General features: G+C 35.7%; 1 pseudogene; it reads right to left on the bottom strand.

Moving 5' to 3' along the window:
* Positions 1–6,742: 6,742 nt before the first annotated feature.
* On the bottom strand, positions 6,743–22,304 carry LOC139706195 (amine sulfotransferase-like; annotated as a pseudogene).
* Positions 22,305–22,690: the final 386 nt, after the last annotated feature.

The following is a 22,690-nucleotide window of genomic DNA, read 5'->3' as shown; positions in this document are numbered from 1 at the left end:
GTTAGGAAAAAGGCCACAACAGGAGGCTGTTACTAACTCTGTTTTATCACAAGAGGGCGTAATTCAACCAACAGCCCCACCGATGGAGACAGCTGAGTGGCCCTCAAACCCCGTAGTTGATAAATGGGATCCTGAGACAGGACCTCAAAGATTAGCATGCCCTGTACTTGAACAGGCAGGAGGGCAGCGAATTCACTGTGCATTAGATTTTAAAACAGTGAAGCAGTTAAAGGAGGCTGTAACAACCTATGGTCCCCAAGCTCCCTTCACGGTAAGCATGGTTGAGTCCATTACTAACTTGGACATGACGCCAGCAGATTGGGCTAGCATGTGTAAATCTGTACTAAATGGAGGACAATATTTGTTATGGAAGGTTGCCAATGAGGAATTTTGCACGGAGACAGCTAGGCGAAATGCAGCAGCCGGTTACCCTCAAAGAAATCTAGATATGTTGTTAGGAAAAGGACCTTATGAGGGTCAACGGCAACAAATTGAATATGATCCTGCTATATATGCACAAATTGCTGCAGACGCAGTTAGGGCATGGAAGACTTTACAAGGACATGGAGATTTACAAGGTCAGCTATCTAAGGTAATACAGAGAGCTAATGAACCTTACGCTGACTTTGTAGATAGGCTAATTCAAACGGCTGCCAAAATTTTTGGGGATACAGAACAAGCAATGCCATTAATAAAACAACTGGCTTATGACCAAGCAAATCGTTGCTGCAGAGAGGTTATTAGACCATGGAGACATGAAGATTTAAACACATATATTAAATTATGTAGAGATATTAATGAACAAGGGCAAGTCTTGGCAGCTGCAGTACAACAGGCTTTAGATGCCAGGCCAAAAACATGCTATGATTGTGAACAAACAGGACATTTTAAAAGGAATTGCCCCATAGGAGGAGGGTTTAACAAAAGTAGGTATCAAAGGAATAGAATACCGGGTATTTGCCCACGATGCCATAGAGGGAGACATTGGGCTAATGAATGCCGTTCTCAAACCACCATAGAAGGTACTCCCTTATCAAAAAATGGACAAAGACCAGGTATTTATCCAAGATATCGTGGAGAAAGGCATCAGGCTCCATTGCCAAAAAACGGACAGGGGGGCCCAATGCTCCGGGGCCCACAACCACAAATCTACGGGGCAGTGGAGGATCCCAGCAACACCATCAGGGTAGTGCCCAGGACACATTGTCCATTAAATCCCTCATCAGACAAACCCGAGGGAGCGCAGGGTTGGACATCTGCGCCTCTGCCAGAGCAGTATTAACTCCAGAGATGGGAGTTCAAATCATTCCCACAGGATTAAAAGGACCTCTTCCCCAAGGAACAGTAGGCTTATTACTGGGACGTAGTTCATCTACATTAAAAGGACTTATGATAAGTCCTGGGGTAATTGATCCCGATTATGTAGGTGAAATAAAAATTATAGCTAGTTCTCCAAGAGGTATATCAGTAATTTCACCTGGAGATAGAATAGCACAGTTGTTAATAATACCCAGCCTACATAATAAATTTCCTAGTCATAGTGTAGAAAGAGGTTCCAGGGGATTAGGCTCCACAGGTGTAGATTGGGCTATGTTGTCTTTAAATTTAGATTCTCGCCCAATGCTAAAACTAAATATTCAAGGTCATGAGTTTAATGGGCTACTGGACACAGGAGCTGACCTTAGCATCATATCTCGTCAAGAATGGCCAAAACATTGGCCATTACAACAAGCCACTCAAACACTTCGAGGCCTAGGAGTGGCGACTAATCCCCATAGAAGTTCTATGATATTAGATTGGAAGGATCCTGAAGGATGTGAAGGAACTATACAGCCATATGTATTGGATCATCTTCCTATAAATTTATGGGGATGAGATGTCCTAGATCAATTAGGTTTGACGTTAACAAATAACATCAATCCTAATGTGCCCACTACTAGGGATAGACAAGGCTTTAGGAAAGAAAAAAGATTAGGAAAACAAGGGCAAGGTATAGCAGCACCAGTACAAATAGATCAAGGAACAGACAGACATGGGTTGGATTTTCAGAAAGGGCCACTGAGACAATCAAAATTACTTGGAAATCAGAAAGACCAGTGTGGGTTCCTCAGTGGCCCCTGACTAAAGAAAAGACACAAGTAGCCCATGATCTGGTCAAACAACAATTAGCGGAAGGACATATACAACCTTCCATATCTCCTCATAATACTCCCATTTTTGTCATCAAAAAGAAATCTGGTAAATGGAGATTATTGCAAGATTTAAGAGCCATTAATAATGAGATGGTTATTATGGGACCTGCTCAATCAGGGATTCCTCAATTGTCTGCTTTGCCAAAAACCTGGCATGTTTTAGCTATAGATATTAAAGATTGTTTTTTTTCAATTCCAATTCATCCCAAGGATAGTCCACGTTTTGCATTTACTATCCCTTCATTAAATCATGAAGGTCCTGATCAGAGATATGAATGGAAAGTACTCCCTCAAGGGATGGCTAACAGTCCAACTATGTGCCAAATATATGTTAACAAAGCAATCCAGCCACTTAGAAATCAAAATCCTGAACTACAAATATTTCACTATATGGATGATGTATTATTGGCACATAAAGATAAAAACATATTGCTGGAATGTTATGCCACACTTACAAACTTATTAAAAAATTATAATCTAGAGATAGCAATAGATAAAGTACAATTAAATTTTCCAATTAATTATTTAGGAGTTCTATTATCCTCAACCATGGTCCGTCCACCAAAAATTCAAATACGAGTAGATCAACTCAAATCACTTAACGACTTTCAAAAGTTATTGGGAGACATAAATTGGATAAGGCCTTATCTAGGTATACCAACAGGAGAGTTGGGACCTTTATTTGATATTCTAAAAGGTCCATCAGATCCAAATTCACCCCGCATGTTAACTCGTAAAGCAAGAAAGGCATTAAAAATTATTGAAACATATATGGAAAATATGCATTTGGATAGAATTGATATAAGTTTGCCTTTATTATTTATTGCACTACCAACAAAAAATATTCCTACAGGAGTATTTTGGCAAGAAGGTCCATTATTATGGATACATTTATCTTATTCTCCTAACACTATTCTTACTAGGTATCCTGAGGCTGTAGGACAATTAATACTCAAAGGAATAAAAGCAGCGAAGGGAGTGTTTGGAATTTCTCCCAATAAAATTATTACTCCATATACTATGGATCAAATTGATGAGTTAGCTAATGAGTTAAATGCTTGGGCAATAATCATGTGTAAATCTAATGTTTCATTTGATAATCATTTACCATCTAATCCTTTGTTGTCTTTTTGGTCTAAGCATCCTGTAGTTTTTCCTAAAATGACAAGAAAAACACCTATCATGAATGCTCCAAATATTTTCACTGATGGGTCAAATAATGGTACAGCAGCAGTAGTTACCCCTGATCAAACTTTTACATTTTTAGTACCCAAACAATCAGCTCAAAAGGTAGAGCTTAATGCAGTTTTACAAGCTTTTTTGATGTTTAAAGATTCTGTATTTAATTTATTTTCTGATAGTCAGTATGTAGTTAATGCTATAGTATCTCTTGAAGATGCTGGTAGGATTTCCCCTTCTTCTACTGTTTTCTCTTTGTTTTCCACTATACAAAGTCTAATCTGGGACAGAAAAGATCCATTCTTCATAGGACATATTAGGGCACATACAGGATTGCCTGGAGCCCTTAGTTTAGGCAATGATTTAGCAGATAAAACTACACATGACATACATATTTTCTCTACATTTGAAGAAGCTACAAATTTTCATAAAAGGTTTCATGTTAATGCTAATACTTTACAAAAGCATTTTAAAATAACTAAGGAACAAGCCAGACATATAATAAAACAATGTCAAAATTGTGTGACATTTTTACCACAAGTTAATCTTGGAGTCAATCCTAGAGGACTGATACCTAACCATATTTGGCAGATGGACGTCACACACTTGCCAGAATTTGGAAAATTAAAATATTTACATGTTACATTTGATACTTCTTCCGGATTTCTGATGGGCTCCCTTCATGCCGGAGAAAAAAACTAAAGATGTTATAGCTCATTGCTTACAAAATTTTGCCACTGTGGGCGTTCCTAAACAGTTAAAAACCGATAATGGTCCTGGCTATACCTCTACCTCTTTTAAACAATTTTGCTCATCATTTGGTATTACTCATATAACAGGAATCCCATACAATCCACAGGGACAAGGCATAGTTGAAAGAGCTCATCAAACTATTAAAACATACTTATTAAAGCAAAAAGAGGGAATTGGAAAGGGGTATATATCCCCCAAAGATAAACTTAAAATAACGCTTTTTACTCTAAACTTTTTAAATTTGGATTCATCAGGACTTAGTGCTGCAGAAAGACATATGTATCCAAAAAATGTACATAAGCCTAAAGTACTTTGGAAAGATATTCTAACAGGACAATGGAAAGGTCCTGACCCAGTGATTGTCTGGAGTCGGGGGTCTGTTTGTGTTTTTCCACAGGGAGAACAGCAGCCCTTTTGGATTCCAGAGAGATTAACTAAAACAGTCTCTACAGATCGAAAAGAAGATGATTTGACTCAAATCCATAACAGCTGATATCCAGAACTCCAGCTTGGCCATTCTTACATCTGCGACAGTGATTAACCAGGATGCTTTTTTCAATAGCTATTTTATTATTGCATTTTTCCACATCATAAGGTTCTATTTTTATTTTTTGAGCTCATACAAACCTAGGTTAATGTTTTTCTGATCAGTTTTATTTTTTGACGGTGGAGTTTTTAAACATTGCAATGGAGATTTCACCTAGGTAAAGCTACAAGGCCTTTACTATTTTCTTATGTGTTGTACGTTTGTGTACACTCTTGTGTTTTGTGTTGTATGTCTGTATGTGCGTATGTCCATATTTCTTATATGAGGAGCGCTCATGAAAAAATGGATCTGAATTATTATTTTTTTTTTATTCACATGATTTAAATGGTTTAATTTAAATTAGGTAAGCAGCTGTTAAGGACTGTTTTTAAAGGTGGTTAGCAGATCTGTTTGTTTACTAATTTAAATTAGGTAAAAAGCTGTTAAGGATTGTTTTTAAAGTAGGTTAACAGATCTGTTTGTTTACTTTCACCTTTCCTTTTCATTATATTTAATAATTCTTTTCAGGATAATGTCTTTTTAGCATCATTGCCAGAATTCCTATCTTCATCCCAGTGCCGGTGAAGACAAAGATAAAACCAAACTACAGCTTCTATGATAGCTATCACAGTAAACTGTATAAACTGATGCATCAATGAATATAACTCCACAAGTAATGCTCAATCAAGGAGTCAACTTACTTTGGGAGGAAACGGATTTTGGGAGGAAATGGACATATTGATAGATTCCTCTGCTTTGAACTGCTTGCAGAACTTGCCTGGACTACGTAACTATCGTTTGGTGCAGCGAATTGTGGTAATGCTGGCATATCTTTGCTGATGGTGTCACTAGTGATGCAATTTTTATTTCCTTGCCAGCGCACCCCATGTTAATTGTGGTAGTGCTGACATATCTTTGCTGATGGTGTCACCAGTGATGCAATTTTTCCCAAGGAGCCGTCTATTGGCTTGGTGTTGTGGCATTTCTGTATCCTCCTCCCTTCTGCTAGTGATCGTCTAAAATTTGGGGGCCAATGGCTATATGCTGGACCGGTAGTCAGTGACGGGTATGATCCAATTGCAGTGGTATCAACCTAAGACAGGAGGCTGACGCCTAAAGGTCAGTTTTCCGATGACGGGTAAGAACCATATGTTGAATTGGACAACCTACCAGGCACGGTCCTTAAGCCACATTAACCTCACTCCCCCACTGGCACCAAGGCCAAATTTGGGGGCCAACAGAGGTGAGGCAAAGAACCTCACCCCCCCACTGGTGCATAGACCTATCCACAAGTATGGCTGTATGCTGGACCGGTGGTCAGTGATGGGTATGATTCAATTGCAGTGGTATCAACCTAAGACAGGAGGCTGACGCCTAAAGGTCAGTTTTCCGATGACGGGTAAGAACCATATGTTGAATTGGACAACCTACCAGGCATGGTCCTTAAGCCACATTGCTTGTTGTCTAATTAATCAGAAGGGGGGAGATGCTGGGAGCCATTAGCCAAGTAGGTATGACAATTTCCTTGCCAGCGTACCCCATGTTGCATTGACATTGAATGTAGGTGACCTTGCTCAAGGACCAAGGTGAATTAGGGCGTTCCCGGTTTAGGTTCCAGGTTTAAGGTTTAAGATTATTCCTGCTGGGAATAGGGCATATCCTGCTGCCTGAGTTCCCCTTGAGTTCTCACGGGATTCAGACAGTATATTTTGGAGATAGAAGCCCAGTGGAGGTGGATTTGGGCAGAGAACGTGGATTTCCCCAGAACGTGTTTGTAGACGGCTGGTGTGAGTTCGGGAATAAAGAGTTGCTGTTTGAATCTACAAGCTGTGTGGTGGCTCGTGATTGTGTGCCCAGCCAGACTGCGGCACAGAATCGTCTCTAAATATATTTCCAAGTCATGTTTTATGCTTCCTGTTTTGCCATTTTCATGCAGGGTACCAAAGCTGCAAAAGCATTTTAATTTCTGATTTGTAATTTTAATTATTAAAGTAAAACTAATTTTTTTTAAATTTTAAAGAATTCATGGCAACTGATCTAAGCATAGTTTATTTATTTTGTTAATGAAGTTGTATAATTAGTAATAGGCATTACGTATGTTATTATGTATGTTAAGGTATAGCATTTGATTAGAGTTTATATGATTCTTTTATAGTTTGATTAGAATTCTACTCCTCATTTATATCCCAGACGAACTTGAGGGGAAAGTCTTTCATTTCCCTTTGGAATATCTGGTCAAATCTTTCATTCTGCTCCACAGTAAAATGATGTTTCCAATCTCCAATGGTACCTAATGGGATAAGAACATGAATGGCACTTTGGTGAATAAAGAACACATCATGTTAAAGACTGTCTCAACCATTTGAACCCATGTGTCCTATTGTCCCAGATGTGGAACCCCTGTCAAATTTAAATGGAGCAACCAATATACCTATTTTTTTAACTTTCTAATAATATGTGAATATTATTGTGTTCACAGAATTTAAAAATTGGAAATTAATGGGTTAATCTCTTTTCAACCAAGCTAAATATTTATTCAGGTCCACAGGATTGGAGACCTCATCTTTTCTTACACAGGAATGATTGAATAAACAATCTAGGAACAAAATAATGCAGTAAAGAGATTGAAAATTTACTTCCTCATATGTTAGCCTTTCCCACTCTGTGATCCTTAGGAATAAAAAACTATAAAGATACGAATATATTAGAATTTAAAAAGTATTTTAATATATATACTCCTGTATATATACTAAGTGAACCTCATACTAAGTGAACCACATTTATCAACTGTAATATAATTCTTACTAAAACCCTCCAAGATAAGTATTTCTTTCTTTTTCAATTTGAAAAAAAAACAAAACAAACAAGACTCAAGTATTTTCAACCTATAAAATCAAAGTCATATAGAGCACCAGAGCTTCTCTTTCTGCATCTTTTTTTTATACAAGATTAAACCATCATTATGCCATTCTTTTTCGTGGGGGTGAGTACCAGAGATTGAACTCTGGGGTACTCGACCACTGAACCAGTCCCCACCACTATTTTGTACTTTATTTAGAGCCAGGGTCTCATTGAGTTGCTTAGCACCTTGTTTTGGCTGAGGCTGGCTTTGAACTTGCATTCCTCTGCCTCAGCCTCCTGAACCACAGGGATTACATTATGCCATTCTTCTTAAGTGAAAAATAACTTGGCATTTCCAGCTATCAGGTTCACATGTATAGATATTATTATTGGCCTTTGGAAAAAGATAACAAGCTCTTAGGGATATGAGAATTGCTTTTTATCTACTGTAGCTGAGGAATTAAAAGGGAGAATTTATAATAAATGTCATCAAAAAAGGAATTTTAAAATATATCAATATCTAGGGCAATTTCCACAAGTTGTTTATACAATTGTTCATAAATTAATATCCATCATCCTATTGGTAAATTATGAGCCAATTATGACATAAAATGTGAATAAAGTAGAAGTGAAATGTTTAAAATGTTTATACACTAAATGATTAAATCAAAAATTAACAATTTGAAGCCAGGTGTGGTGCTGTATGCTTGTAATCCCAGCAGCTGAGGAGGCTGAGGCAGGAGAACGTTGAGTTCAAAGCCAGCCTCAGCAAGGGTGAGGCTCTAAGCATCTCAGTGTGAGATCCTGTCTCTAAATAAAATACCAAATAGCAGCTGGGGATGTGGCTTAGTGCTTGAGTGCCCCTGAGTTCAATCCCTGGTACTATACTACTACTACTACTACTACTACTACTACTACTACTACTAATAATAATAATAATAATAATAATAATTTGAATATAAAGGGTATCAGTTACAAGGAAAATAATATTCATTCTTGACAACTACTTCAAGCATGTAATAAGATCACAGTAAAAATGATTTCAAGGACTTTTTGAAGTAACTGAATTCATAGCAGATAGCACTAATAAGATATCACTCTTTGTGACGACACATGGGAACACAGTAATCCAAACCTCCTCCCAGCACAGCAAAACACACATTAAGTTTACTCCTTAGATTATTCTAGAAGAAAAAAGGGAACATAAGGATTATTATTCTCATTTAATATACCTGACCAGGCTCATGTGACTTAGAAATAAGGCAATATTAATTAAGCAAGTTAATGTGTCAGTTTGTATACTAAAACACTTAGGTTTCTTGAAAACCTCTTCAGACCTACTCTCAATTAGATGCTTAATTTCTCTAGGTTCCAAATGTCACTGTTACTTGGAGAGACATAATGGAAGCACTTACTATTTCTCCTAGGTATCAAGGACTTGAATGACAGCTTACATCTTGCTACTAAGAACTACTGAATAGTACCTTTGCGCAGAAAATTTCCTTCATTGTTTCTCACTCCAAGTTCCTGTTTTACAATATCATCATAATTTGCTTGTGGATTAGTCTTCATGTTCTGAAATGAAGCCTGTTTCACAACAGTATCCACAACTTCTTCACTAAGTTCTTTCTCAAGAAATCCACAGATTTTCAGCACTGCACTTCTGAGGTCCTGAAAGAGTCATGAGTATGCATGAGTTACAGCTAAACACACAACATTTTCATATTCTAGTGAAATTGATTGCTGGAATGCAAAGAAGTGTCATCATATGAACCATGCAGTTTGTTATGAGAAGAGAATGGGGAAACAAACTGACATGATTATCTCAATTGATGCACAAAAAACATTTAACAAAACCCAACATCTTTGTATGATGAAACTCTCAATAAATCTGCAATGGAAGGAAACTACCTCCACATGAAAAAGTCTTATATGGAATAGCTAACAGCAAACTCAACTAAAAGAGAAAGATTTTCATCCGAGATGTGGAGTAAGTTCAACTCCATTTTTCCACTTTTATTTATTATGATACTAGAAATACTAGCTGGAGCAACTAAGCAATAAAAACAAAAAAGGTACTGAAATAGAAAATAAAGCAAATGAAGTGGTCCCTGTTAGCACATAAGATTATCTTTTACATTGAAAACCCCAAGTACACACACACACACACACACACACACACACCCCAAAACAAACAAACAAACAAAAAATAAAACAAAAAAGACATTAGAACAAAGAAATTTAAGTTGTAGAATAAGAAGCCAAATATCTAAAAAGTTCTACTGCCCAGAATACATAAAGAATTCTTACAAATCAACAAGAACAACAAAATCAGTCCAATTAAAAATTGGCAAGGGATTTAAACAGAGATTTCTTCAAAGTAGATATACACATGTCCAATAAGTACATGAAAAGCTGCTCAGTATCACTAATCATTAGGGAAATGCAAATCAACCACAGTAAGGTACCACTTCACACCCATTAGGAAGGCTATTATTATTTTTAATTTTAAAATATTTTATTTATTTTTTACTTCAATATTTTTATTATTAAATATAAACCACAACAGAAAAGAATAAGACCAATGACACAGAAAACTTAAGATTTATGCATGTTGGTAGAAATATAAAAATGCTGCAAATGCAATGGAAATAGTATGAACCTAAAAACAGCATTACAATATGACCCAACAAATCCACTTCTGTGTATGTACCCCAAATATTGAAAGTTAAAGTCTCAGAGAGAGATTTGTACACCATGTTCATACATCATTATTCACAATGCAGAATATAAAAGTGATCTATATGTATGTATATGTATGAGATACACAAATACAATGTAGTACATATGTACATTGGAATATTATTCAGCCTTAGAAGGAAGGCATTATGCTACAAATGCATGAACCCTGAAGACATTATGGTAAGTTAAGTTAAATGAGCCAGTCAAAAAGGACAAATACTGTATGATTCCACTGATATGATATACTAAGACTAATCAACTTCATAAACACAGAAAGTAGAATGTTTTTTTACAAGACCTACAGGGAGCTGAGACTGGAGAATGAGGGATTATAGCCTTGTGAATATAGAGTTTCAGTTTTGCAATATGAATTCATTTTAGAGTAGGAGAGTGGTGATGTTGGCACAAGAATATGAACATACTTCATGCCACACAACCGTTCCCTTAAAAAAATAGTTAAAGCAGGCTGGGATCGGTGGCTCATGCCTGTAATCCCAGGGACTCAGGAGGCAGAGGCAGAAGGATGGCGAATTCAAAGCCAGCCTCAGCAATTTAGCAAGGGCTAAGGAACTCTGTGAGACCCTGTCTCTAAAAAAATACAAAATAGGGCTAGGGATGTGGCTCAGTGGTCGAGAGTCCCTGAGTTCAATCCCTGGTACCTGCCTCAAAGTCGTTAAAGTGGCATATTTTATGTCATGGATATTTTATCACAAGTAAAAAATATACTTTATGTCATGGATATTTAATCACAAGTAAAAATTTCAGTGGGAGGATAAAACCTAAACAGAATTATTATAGGCAAGAGTACTTAACTGGAAAAACTGTATCTCAAAGAGGTTATAACAATTTTCATGAGAAAGAAACTTTTCTTTCAATTCAAGAAGCAAGGATTTCTTTTCTGAATAAAATTAAAAAAATGAGCCCTCAACTAAAGAAACCTGAATCCCCTACCCCTATGAAATGTGAACTTCAAAGTGCTCGATACACTATGTGCTCACAAGAAATGGAGATGGGTTGGCAGGTTGGGGACAGAGGATACAGGGCCTTGCTAACTTCCTGAGTATGTTAGTTGTATTCTTGTAGGGGAAAAAATGTAGTGTGAGAGGATGAATAAAAATAACAGGTCCACAGAAAAGGCTCAGGGGTTACTCAAGTTGAACTGGGCTAACTGGGCTGTGCAAAATAACCACACAAGGGACACAAATACCTTTTTCTTTGGGGTCACTGTGATGGCTCCTCTGACCTTAAGGGTCCACAAGAAGAGAGAGAGTGCACATGCCCTTACCCCTTTTATTGAGGAGAAGCTATTCAAATGAGGCAAGGGGTCAGGTTTCAGGGGGCTGAGTCTATGTTCATGATGTCCACTGTCACCAGGTTGACTGACACCTGGGTAGGCCACACCCAAAGGCACAGTAAGAGAAGGGGACACACACAAGGCACTTCCATGGAAGATTCTATCCTAAACAGGGCAAGGGGTTATATTACAAAAGAACAGGTGAGCATAGCTTCACCCATGGGGCTGTAGCAAGACACACCCATGCAGGAGACACCAACCCTTGAACCCAAGAAGGGTGGGGAAAGCTCTGCCACATTTCTGTGATTGAGCACTTCAGCACCCAGAGGAGGAGTGTGACTCAGTCACGAGCAAGGTTGGTCTCCCACACCACAGTTATTAACTTATTTCTACACCAAACTTGGGTGCAGAAAAAAATAATAAAATCAGGATATAAATGAATACAAAGGGATAAGAAAATGTGAACAAGCTCTAGCATAAAAAAGACAATAAAAATAGAACTATAGATGTTACAAATGTAGAAATATCTGAAAGAATTTCAAAACAGCTATACTTGTCACATACAAGGAAATAAGAGATAAAATTAAAATCTTTCCCCAAAAGCTAACTATTATTAACCAAAGTATCAGATAAACCCCAGCTTGTTAATTGAAATGTAGACTTCAGTGAATAATTTTAATGGAAGATGAAACACAGATTGTTTTAGTCAGGTTTTTCATTGCTGTGACCAAAAAATCTGACAAGAATAAACTTAAAGGAGGCAAAGTTTGTTTGGAGACTTGCGGTTTCAGAGGTCTCAGTCCATAGACAGCCGGCTCCATTCCACAGGGCCTGAAGTGAGTCAGAATATCACGGTGGAAGAATGTGGTGGAGAAAAGCAACTCAAGACATCACACCAGGAAGCAGAGAGAGCTCCAATCAGCTCATGACATTATACCTCAAAGGAATATCCCTGATGACCTACCTCCTCCAGCTCTACCCTACCTACCTGCCTACAATTACCACTCAGGGGATTAATGCCTTGATTAGATCAGGCCATTTATCATCCTATCATATATCATCCCTAAACTTTTCTTTCATAGTCTCACATATGATCTTTTGGGGGACAGGTCATATCTAAATCATAACATAGATTCAGAGAATCTTTTCTAGGTCTTGCTACAGTCTTGCACTTTGGCCAATTCTTCAGAACACCAGCTGTTCCCTAATTCTACTACCTATTACTGTCCAATATTCTGAGCCATATTCCACAAAATGGTTTTTCATGGTAACACAACGGGCAGCTCTCTTCTTTACCACTGTATTTGTGGGGTCTCCAAAGACAACTGCCCCACACCCTTCAGGTATATATGCATTTCTTTCCAAGAGGCATCAGCCAGTTCCAATATGTTGAAGGAAAAGATAACAGGATTGGAATGATTAAATCTCTCATATTAGACTCCCCCCAAAGGGGAGTATCATTTCTCTTAAGATAAATTACAGTATTTCCAGAATTTTTACATTTTAAAATACACATGTGAAAATGACACACATTCCAGAACCCCCCAATAAACACCCTTTCCTCATTTTAAACCTTGTCCTTCCCCCAATGGTAACCTCCATCCTCATTATATGATAATGAATTATTGGTCTTTTAACTTGACTTTTTCCACCTAAATATGAATCTTTAAACATTATAGTTATAATTGCTTCTAGTTCAATTATATACCACTCAACTCTACTTGTGACAGGAAAGTAGAAAATAATCCTGCATAGTCATTAAGGTTCTAGGGCTACTACTACTAATTAAGTGAGAAATGTGAAAAATCCTCTGAGAGAAACTGCCCTGAGATTACACATCTTGCTGGGTTTATCACTGGAGAAGCAGGCATGGGCAGTGTTTCGTAAAACTACCAAGACATTTCCAAGGGAAGCAGCAGACAAAGGAAGACTCCAAAACGTATTCCAACTTTGATGAATACCTAATGTTTTTTTTTAAAAAAAATATTGTTTGCATGTTGATGTACCTTTATTTTATTCATTTATTTAAATACGGTGCTGAAAATAGAACCCAGTTCCTGACACATGCTAGGCAAGCACTCTACCAACTGAGCCACCACCCCAGCCCTGAATATCTAATTTTTGACAACATTGTGAGGTTTCTCTAGAAAGAGCTCTAAAGCGGAAAACTTGAGTTGACCAACGTCTATATTCCTTCTCTCCTTTACTTCCTTACTCCATCCTACCCCAATCAATTTTATCCACATTCATTCTTCTCATACATTCTTTTGTTCTTTTTGGTATTGGGAATTGAATCCAGGGCCCCTTAACCCCTTATCCACATCTCTATTCCTTTTTATATTCTATTTTGAGATAGGGTCTCATTGAGTTGCTTAGAGCCTCACTAAATTGCTGAAGCTACTTTTGAACTCTCAACCCTCCTGCTTCAGCCTCCCAGGCTACTGCCATTATATTCTTTATAGTGATGATGTTCAAATTAGTGGCATTAATATCTAAAGGCAGAAATCTTTTTGAGTTTGATTTGTATTTTTCATTTGTTTCTCACTCTATTCATTTGATTTCTTCTAAATCACTTTAATCTTCACAGGTCAAAAACAATGTCATATTCAAGCTCCTCTGATCCCCCTCTAACCCAACCCTGCCTCAGAGTGCCCTAAACACCTTCACGAATGAGACCACTATCTGCACACCTGCACCAACTGGAAATAAAGGAATCATCCTTGATACCTCTCTCTTTATCATTTGTCCTTTGTACAATCCCTTTTTTTTTACATCTTAACTGTGCCTCAAAACTCTGTATTCTCTTCATTCATAATGACATTACTCCAATCCAAGGAAGCACTGATGTTCAGTGGATTAACACACTGGTCTGTGTGTGTACTGGATTCCTTATACTCACTATTTTTCCTTTTCAACTCTGAATGGAAGTAATATTCAAAAATATGAATTATGTTCTATGGCTACCCTTCTTAATAATTCTTTAAGAGGCTCTTGACTACTTTTAACTTTAAAGAAATCACTCTCATTTACATAGCCCACAGATCTTATAAAATCTGGCTCCTACAAAACCCCTCTATATTAATCTTTCATCTCTTCAACATTGTTCAAGTTCTTCCCTTAGGTCTTCAAAGGTGTCATGTATTTTCCTTTTTCCTTATAAGTCTCTCCCATTTCTTTTCTTTCTGTTAGCTCTTATTTATTTATTTCAGAAAAAAAGACCATCAACTATATTAGCTATTCTCAGTACATATGCACATTGACATTGTAGGTAGACTTTTCCTTAATAATTTCACTTATTACTTTTGAACTACATATACTAGCTTGGTGAGTACCTGTTTTCCCTGATAGATTATGAATTCTGTCTATAAAAGATTCAGTCATCTATTACTCAAGATTCAGTACCAGTCACAGAGCAATCATTCAGTGATTTTTTAAATAACTGAATAGATGATGTACTAATGAATCAGCATATCAATCAGAGACCACAGAACAATAAACTTTAACTGTATTATGTTTGAATTACACAAAATTTTCAGTCAGTTTTGAAACTTTCACCAGCATATAAGCATCCTATGACTTCACATGAGAACTAGTTTTAAGATTCTCTTTAAAAAACAGGAAGAATGTGCCTCACAGGGCTCACCCTCATCTATAGCAAGAATTATCCTGTCTTTGAAGTGGCTTCTTTCCCCAGTGTCATGGTGTTCCTTGATGAACTTTCTTAAGTGTAACAACCATGGAAAATGTTTGGTGTATGGTGTATCCTCAAAAAGAAAAAAAAAAAACTAAAAACAGAACTACTGTATAATCCAACTGTTACATTCCTGGGTATGTATCAAAAAGAAACAGGGTCACCATACAAGAGACAACTCACATGCCCATGTTTATTGTATCACTATTCACAATAGATAAGGATTCAGCCTAGGTGTCTATCAAAGATGAACACATAAAGAAAATATGGTGCACACACACACACACAACTGGACTATTATTCAGATATAAAAAATGAAATCTTCCAGCAAAATTCATGAACTGGAGGAGATCATGTTGAATAAAATAAGCCAGACATAGAAAGACAAGTAGCACAAGAGGCACACGTGAGAACAACAACAAATAATGACTGAAAGTAGAATCGTGAATACTAGGACCTATGAAGGGTCCAGGGCGAAGGGGAGGTAAGAGAGTGGAAGAAGGGAGATTGAATATGATCAGTGCATGTTATATTGTCATATAGAAATCAGATAACAAAAGCCGTTAATACGTAATTAATATTAATAAAAATGATTTACAAGATTGGTATCCTAGATATTTGAGGTTGCCTTTAATGCTACAGTTGTTACATGATAACCATGGTGACTGTGTGTAGTGAGAAGGCACCCTTGAGGAAAACCAGGAATAATTAATGGATAAGCAGGAAATTAGAACCCCCACTCGCCCTCCAAAAGCCTATGAAATATGTATGAAAATGACTAGGAGAATGAGTTTTCCTGAAACCAGGAGAAAAAAAGGTTTAAAAAATAGAATTTTTAAAAATACTTCTTATTACCTTTTTCATATCTTCATAGCTCATGAACTGAATATTGAAGTCATGTCTGTGTTCATACCAGCCTCTTATGTGATCAAACCAACAACTTCCCACCACTGTGCAAAAAATAATTAGTAAAAAAAAATAAAAATAAAAAAATAATTAGTAACAAGGTGGAGATGTTGCACTTATTGAATAGCAAAGTATTCTGTCTTTTCCTCCTTATAGTCACAAAAACAAAAATAAAGGCCCAACCACTGAACAACTATATTACAGTTTTGAAATGATTACTGCTTAGGGGAACAATCATGGTTTTCATAGAGAAGTGACCATGAAAAGCGACTTTATGGATGTAGGAAGGCAGCAATAAAAAAATGAGAATGCCCCTGGGTCTAAGTTTAAATCAGATTTCTTTAAAGCAAGTTCCTCCACTTTCCTATATCCACCAGAAAACACATGTCCATTTCTTCTTATTCTCTAAGATTTCTGGATAGCAAAGCTACCTGTTTACAATGAGACAGAACCTGAATATAATCTTTAAATGAGTGAGATCCTGACACTTCTCACTACAAGTCCCTTGCAACTTTCAATCCTCATCAGTAGTGGAGTGATAAACTCCACCATGGCCCTAGAAGGCTTCCCACAGGTCCAGGAGAGAGTACACAAACACCCTGATCATTAGCGATTCTGGAATGTATTGTTTTAATTATATTTGTAGCTAGTTTAAATTGATAGAATATTTGTAAGCCTTTTATGGACTGGTCAAAATGGTTCCTAAACAACATGCCTTTGAAAACTTGACAAGACCCACACGGTCCTGGCAAGGAAGGAAAGGCCACTGGGTGGCAGACTAAGTTGATGTGTCATAGTAACTACTCAAGAGCATCCATTGTACAATTGCCCTTTTCCATCTCTCTAAATATCTTCCCTAAGTTCCTTGATAAATAAACTCATAGTTACCTTGTCCATCTAGAAACATTTTCATAAAATTCTCAAAAGTTTCAGAATTCTTTAATATAGCCACCCAATTTGAATAATGAAAATAGGAAACCAAAACATCTTTAGGATTTCTGTAGATATAAAGAATCTGCAGGAAGAATTATAAATAATATTAACAATTCCAGCATATTATTTCAAGATTTTAACAGTTGCATCATATTCATTAGCTGAATGAATCATAATCATCTTAATCCATTCTTCTAGTCATGGAAAATTAGGTGTTCTCCCCATTTTTCTCTATTACAAAAAGTGTTGAAATAAATTCTTTTACTTATAGGACAGAAACTGTATAAAAAAATTAATATGAAAATACCACTAATGAAATGTTGAACCAAAAAAAGGCCTTTCACAGAATACACAATAATTATTGTCAATAACCTTTCAAAACAGGCTTAATCTCATTACTGAGTATGGACATGTAGGTTAAGATCACTTTAACATATCTCTTCATAAATAACACATTGAAACAATTTAAAATTCTGATATGTATCATTACTAGGAGGAAGTCAAAACACGTCCATTAGCAATTTAGCAGGAACTGATACACCTGCTTTCTTCAGAAAATATAGCCCCATCCCATAGAACTGAAAATCCTTGTACTTTTGGCTTTGCAGTTCCCTACTTGGATATATATTCTAGGAGAATTCCTGCATATGTGCCCAAAGGCCATTCTCAAGAACACGAATAAAAGCATGTAGTGATATGCAAATTCTGGAATATTCTAATTTTTCTATGAAGAGAAAGTACAGATCTGATAGAACTACTTTCAGAAGTTATATTATGCAGCAATGGAATTGGCATTTCAAGTCAAGAACAAACATGTGGCAAAGTCCCAGAGAATTAGAGAATAAGGAACAAAATGAAATTAAGTAAAATTGTAGGTCAAATGATTTAACAGGATGTCTCATAATTTGTTTTCAAAGACCAACAGAAAAAGAACTTTTGTCCACTGATGCTCATAATAGAAAAACTTCAATGGATAAGTTCCAGTAAATCTGTAAATATTTTGATTTAGCCACAATCATAGTAGAACACTTACAGAGAACTGTCTTTAACATAACAATAAAAGCAAAAATAAATTTATAAAATTGATTATTAAAATTTTATTTCATTTAGTTTTTAAAATTTGTATAAGTATCCAACACAGAAAGTTTATCTCCTTTTCTCATGTATGAAACATATTACATGTTTGAAAACTGATCATGCAATTGACAATTAACTTTTAAATAAATTTCAAAAATTAGAATATGTAAACACCATTGCCCATGATAGAAAACTATACAAACACTTTCAAACTAAAAAAAATCTCAAAAGAGCTGAAACCAATTATAAAAGTAAAACTGAAATAACAGAGTTTTAAACATTAACAAAATCATATCCATAGTTATACTAAAAGTGATATCCTTTTTAAAATGTTAATATTGACAAAAATAAATGCTGGAAATAGGTAAACTGAACATTTAATTAAAGAAGATGGAAAGATATATACTAAAATGAGACAAATATTAAAATGAAAGTATACATCCAGGAAAAAAGCTAGTTCTTCAGAGGGTGAAAACCCAGTAAAATAGAAAACTCCTTATATCCCGAAAATCTAAAAATAGGAGAATATAAAATTTTTATCATTGCAGCATGAATGCAAATATATAACCACAAAATTGGAGTAAATTGACAAGATTATTAAAAAGTTATACTTTTTTCTATGTTAAATATCTACAAGTGGGTAAAAAGAATAATAAAAGGTACATATTGATGGTATTAAAGTAGACCTGATAAAATAGAGCCATAGAATGAAGCTCGAAGAATGTTGGTATTTTGCAATGTCTGTTTTCCCAGAACAAATGTCTCTTAAATTAAAATCCACATTTGACAAGCGTTGTGGAACTACACTATATTGTAAAAAGTTGATAGAAAACTTTTCCTTACTAATTGACACAGAAAATTTTAAAAAAACTATTCTGTGTCAATTAGTGACTCTTGGGACAAGTATAATGCAATATTCATATATAATAAGCAGTATAAGATTTAATTTATAATCCTAAGAAGGTTTTAATATAGCCAGGCTTGGTGACACAAGCCTATAGTCCCAGCTACTTGGGAGGCTGAGACAGGAGGATCACAAGTTCAGAGCCAGCCTCAAAAAGAGAGGTGGTGAGGGGCTGGGGATGTGGCTCAAGCGGTAGCGCGCTCGCCTGACATGCATGCTGCCGGGGTTCGATCCTCAGCACCACATACAAACAAAGATGTTGTGTCCGCCAAAAACTAAAAAAATAAATATTAAAAAATTCAAAAAAAAAAAAAAAAAAGAGAGAGGTGCTGAAAATATATAACCACAGAAATGAAATGAAAGAGCAAAACCCTGTCTCGAAATAAAATACAAAATAGGGCTGGGGATGTGGCTCAGTGGTTGAGTGACCCTGAGTTCAATCCCATATCCCCCCCCCCTCCAAAAAAAAGGTTAAAAATAATGTTAGCTAGGAAAAAGCTGGAGGGTATTTACATAATCTTTGTTGTGGGTATTGTGTTTTCTTAGTAAATCACCAGAACCAGAAGTCAGGAAAGAAGTATTAAGAGTTGGGTTACATAAGGTTAAAAGTTTTAAACCATTTTTCAGAAAAGTCTTTTCTTTTTAAAGGGGAAGACTTTGCCCCAAGTAAATATTCCACAAACAGTAAATAAGAAATCTAAAGAAATACGGGCAAAGAATAAAAAGGTTATTTAAAGGCCTATAAAAATATATAAAAGGATAATCTTATTAAAATTGAAAGATTAAATCACTCAAAAATGAGATTACTTTCTTACTTAGCATATTAGACAAATTTGATAATTCCCATTATTAGTAAGCATGTGAGGACAGAGGCATTCCTACATGGTATTTGATGAAGTATAATTCATATATCATAAAAACAGTTAGATAATCCCTGTCAACACTTAAAATATAAGACATTTTAATTTGTAAACTTCACATTAATTGAAACATGGCATGAGAATTAAATTGCAAGCCTTTATAGGAATGTTTATTACAACACAAGACATCCATTGGCTGCAACTTACCTGTCCATCAAATACACATTAATTATTGCAAAGCCACACAATAAATTCTATGAAACCATAAAAAAGAATGGCATTCATGGCCAGTGTGAAAGAATTTTTGTTATATGCTATAGAATAAATTGCAAATTATATCCACAATTGCTTGTTACAGGTATAGTTTTTAGGACTTTTGTATATTTTTATTGTGGAAGGCAATATCCTAAACATACAATGATTGTAACATTTGGAAAACTGTGGTTTAGTGAGGTTGGGGAATCTACTTAAAGCAGGTTATTTTGTTTGTGCAAGAGAGAGAGAGAGAGAGAGAGAGAGAGAGAGAGAGAGAGAGAGATTTAAGCTGTATGACATACTTTAGCTTTTTTGTTCTTCAGACCTTTTGGAGCTAAATAATATGGGATGTGGGAAGTGAAGATTCAAGGGGATGGCATTTTGATAAAGTCCAAATTATGAGTATTGTATTCAAAGAAGGGAGCTCTATCTATTGTTTTGATGTCTTCAGTTCTGTTACGATGCCCCTCAAAATAAATCAAGCTTAGTATCTGCTGTGTCCAGATGGTACCTGAAAAAATAAATCATCTTGTTTTCAAACTCAATTAGTCATTAAAAATTAAGTCAACAATAGTGTCATTCACCATAAAATCATTTCAGCTTTCTTTACTTTTAAACACTCTATGTATGCTAACAACTTTGTCCAACTTTCATTTTTGTCTCTATGAAACATTAAAGTTAATAAAGATAAAATCAAAGACTCTAAATTCCTTTATCTCTTGAAGAGCTGTGTTTGTTCTGATTCCATGACAGTGATGATTTGGGTTATTTCTGCCTCTCCTTCTCTGTTTCCTGCTCCATGTTAGGTCTTTTTTCGTGTTTTTAACTTTTTCCTTAACTTATAATAATTCTACATATTGATGGGGTAGAGTGTGATATTTCCACACATGCATACACCCTGCACTATTCACATCAGGGAAATTAGCATTTCCCTCTTTGTGTCATTTTTTATGTTTGGAATCTTGGAGCTTATTTCTTCTATATTTTCTTAAAATATGTTATTGGCTACTGAGTCCCTCTTGACTATATTTTGTAGGTACCTGTTTTTCTTTCATGAAATTCCTTTTTCAGAACTTTACCCTTTAGAATTATAGACAAATTAACAAAATTATAGCGAGTTCACTTTCCCCTCCTTTTCTCTTTACCATGTAAGGTGGTTTTGTAAACTATTTAAGCATCCAAGGATGTCAGGAAATAGCAGAACTTGACATGAGCAAAGCAATATATATATATATATATATATATATATATATATATATATATATATGACATTTTTATTCACTTATGTGGTCTAACCATGTATGACCAACTTGCTTGTGGTATTCTGGGGAAACTACACTATAAATGAGCAAAACATTGTATGTGGACATTAATAACTTCAGCTTTACCTCTTAATCTACATGGGCCACTCTAAAAACTCAAACCAAGCCAAGTATCCTGCCCTGCTGAAGTAGAAGTCACTATTACTCTTCTTAGTACTTGTTTAGCCCAACAGGATTGTGTTTTACTACTTCTTTGTAATGATGGTCTTCACAAATCTCAAAATCATTCTTATTTTATTTTCTAGTAGAACTTGCTGGTTGAAAACGTTTTTGAGAATCTTCAGTGGAACTCAGCTGTCATGGAATACTTCTTAAGAAAATGAAACATCTTGGAACATGATAAATATCTCAACCCATGAAGCATTTACAAATTAGAGAAAAGATAAGTTTGAACTGTGTCAGGTCTGTCTGGCAGACCATGTCAACAGGTCAGCATTTACCCAGTACCTGCTCTTGGCTCAGCATTATATATATATATAACAAAATTGACAATATATCCATTGCAAATGGGCTTAGGTAGTAGAGATTTGAGATTCATCTAACTTTTTTCTGATCCTTAATGGATATATAAATGTAGGTCAGGCTGCTTTTGATATCTGAAAAAGAGCACATTTACACACACATACGCACACACACACACCAAAGAAAAGCAAAAGTTATGATTGTGAATCCACTCTTTATACTTACCTGATTTTGGATATGTGATTATGAAGACATCATCATCTCTAATTTCAAAATCTTCCACATTTTCTACTATAGGAATATTAACTAAAGACCTTTCAAAATTGTAGCCTTTAAATTCAAGTAAGTATTCCTCTGTGTTGTCCATATTTTTTCACCTACAAGTGCAAACATAAAATTTCAAGTTATTTTAGAAGTGAATAATAGTTATTGAGTGGTCAATATATGCCTAGCACTATTGCAATGTCTGATGTGTATGAACATACTAATGACACTAACCAGAACACATATATGAATGATTTAAAACTTCACAAAATGCCAACATTGTGTATTGCTAGCATCAGTGTTTTAAAGATGAGGCAGCAGAAATGCTGAAAAGTGAGACAACTCTTCTTAAAGATCCATGAGGAACAGATATTATGATCCTCAACATAGAGAAGAGGAATTAACTCAGAGAAGTCAACCAAATTATTTAAACTTGTCCAGCTAGCTGAACTGGATAGATTGGAGAAGGCATAATTTGGCCAGAGAATT

Source organism: Marmota flaviventris, chromosome 6 (genome assembly GCF_047511675.1).
Source record: "Marmota flaviventris isolate mMarFla1 chromosome 6, mMarFla1.hap1, whole genome shotgun sequence".
NCBI lineage: Eukaryota > Metazoa > Chordata > Mammalia > Rodentia > Sciuridae > Marmota > Marmota flaviventris.
Note: the sequence above shows the minus strand (reverse complement) of the source record. Positions and strands in the feature narration are given on the sequence as shown.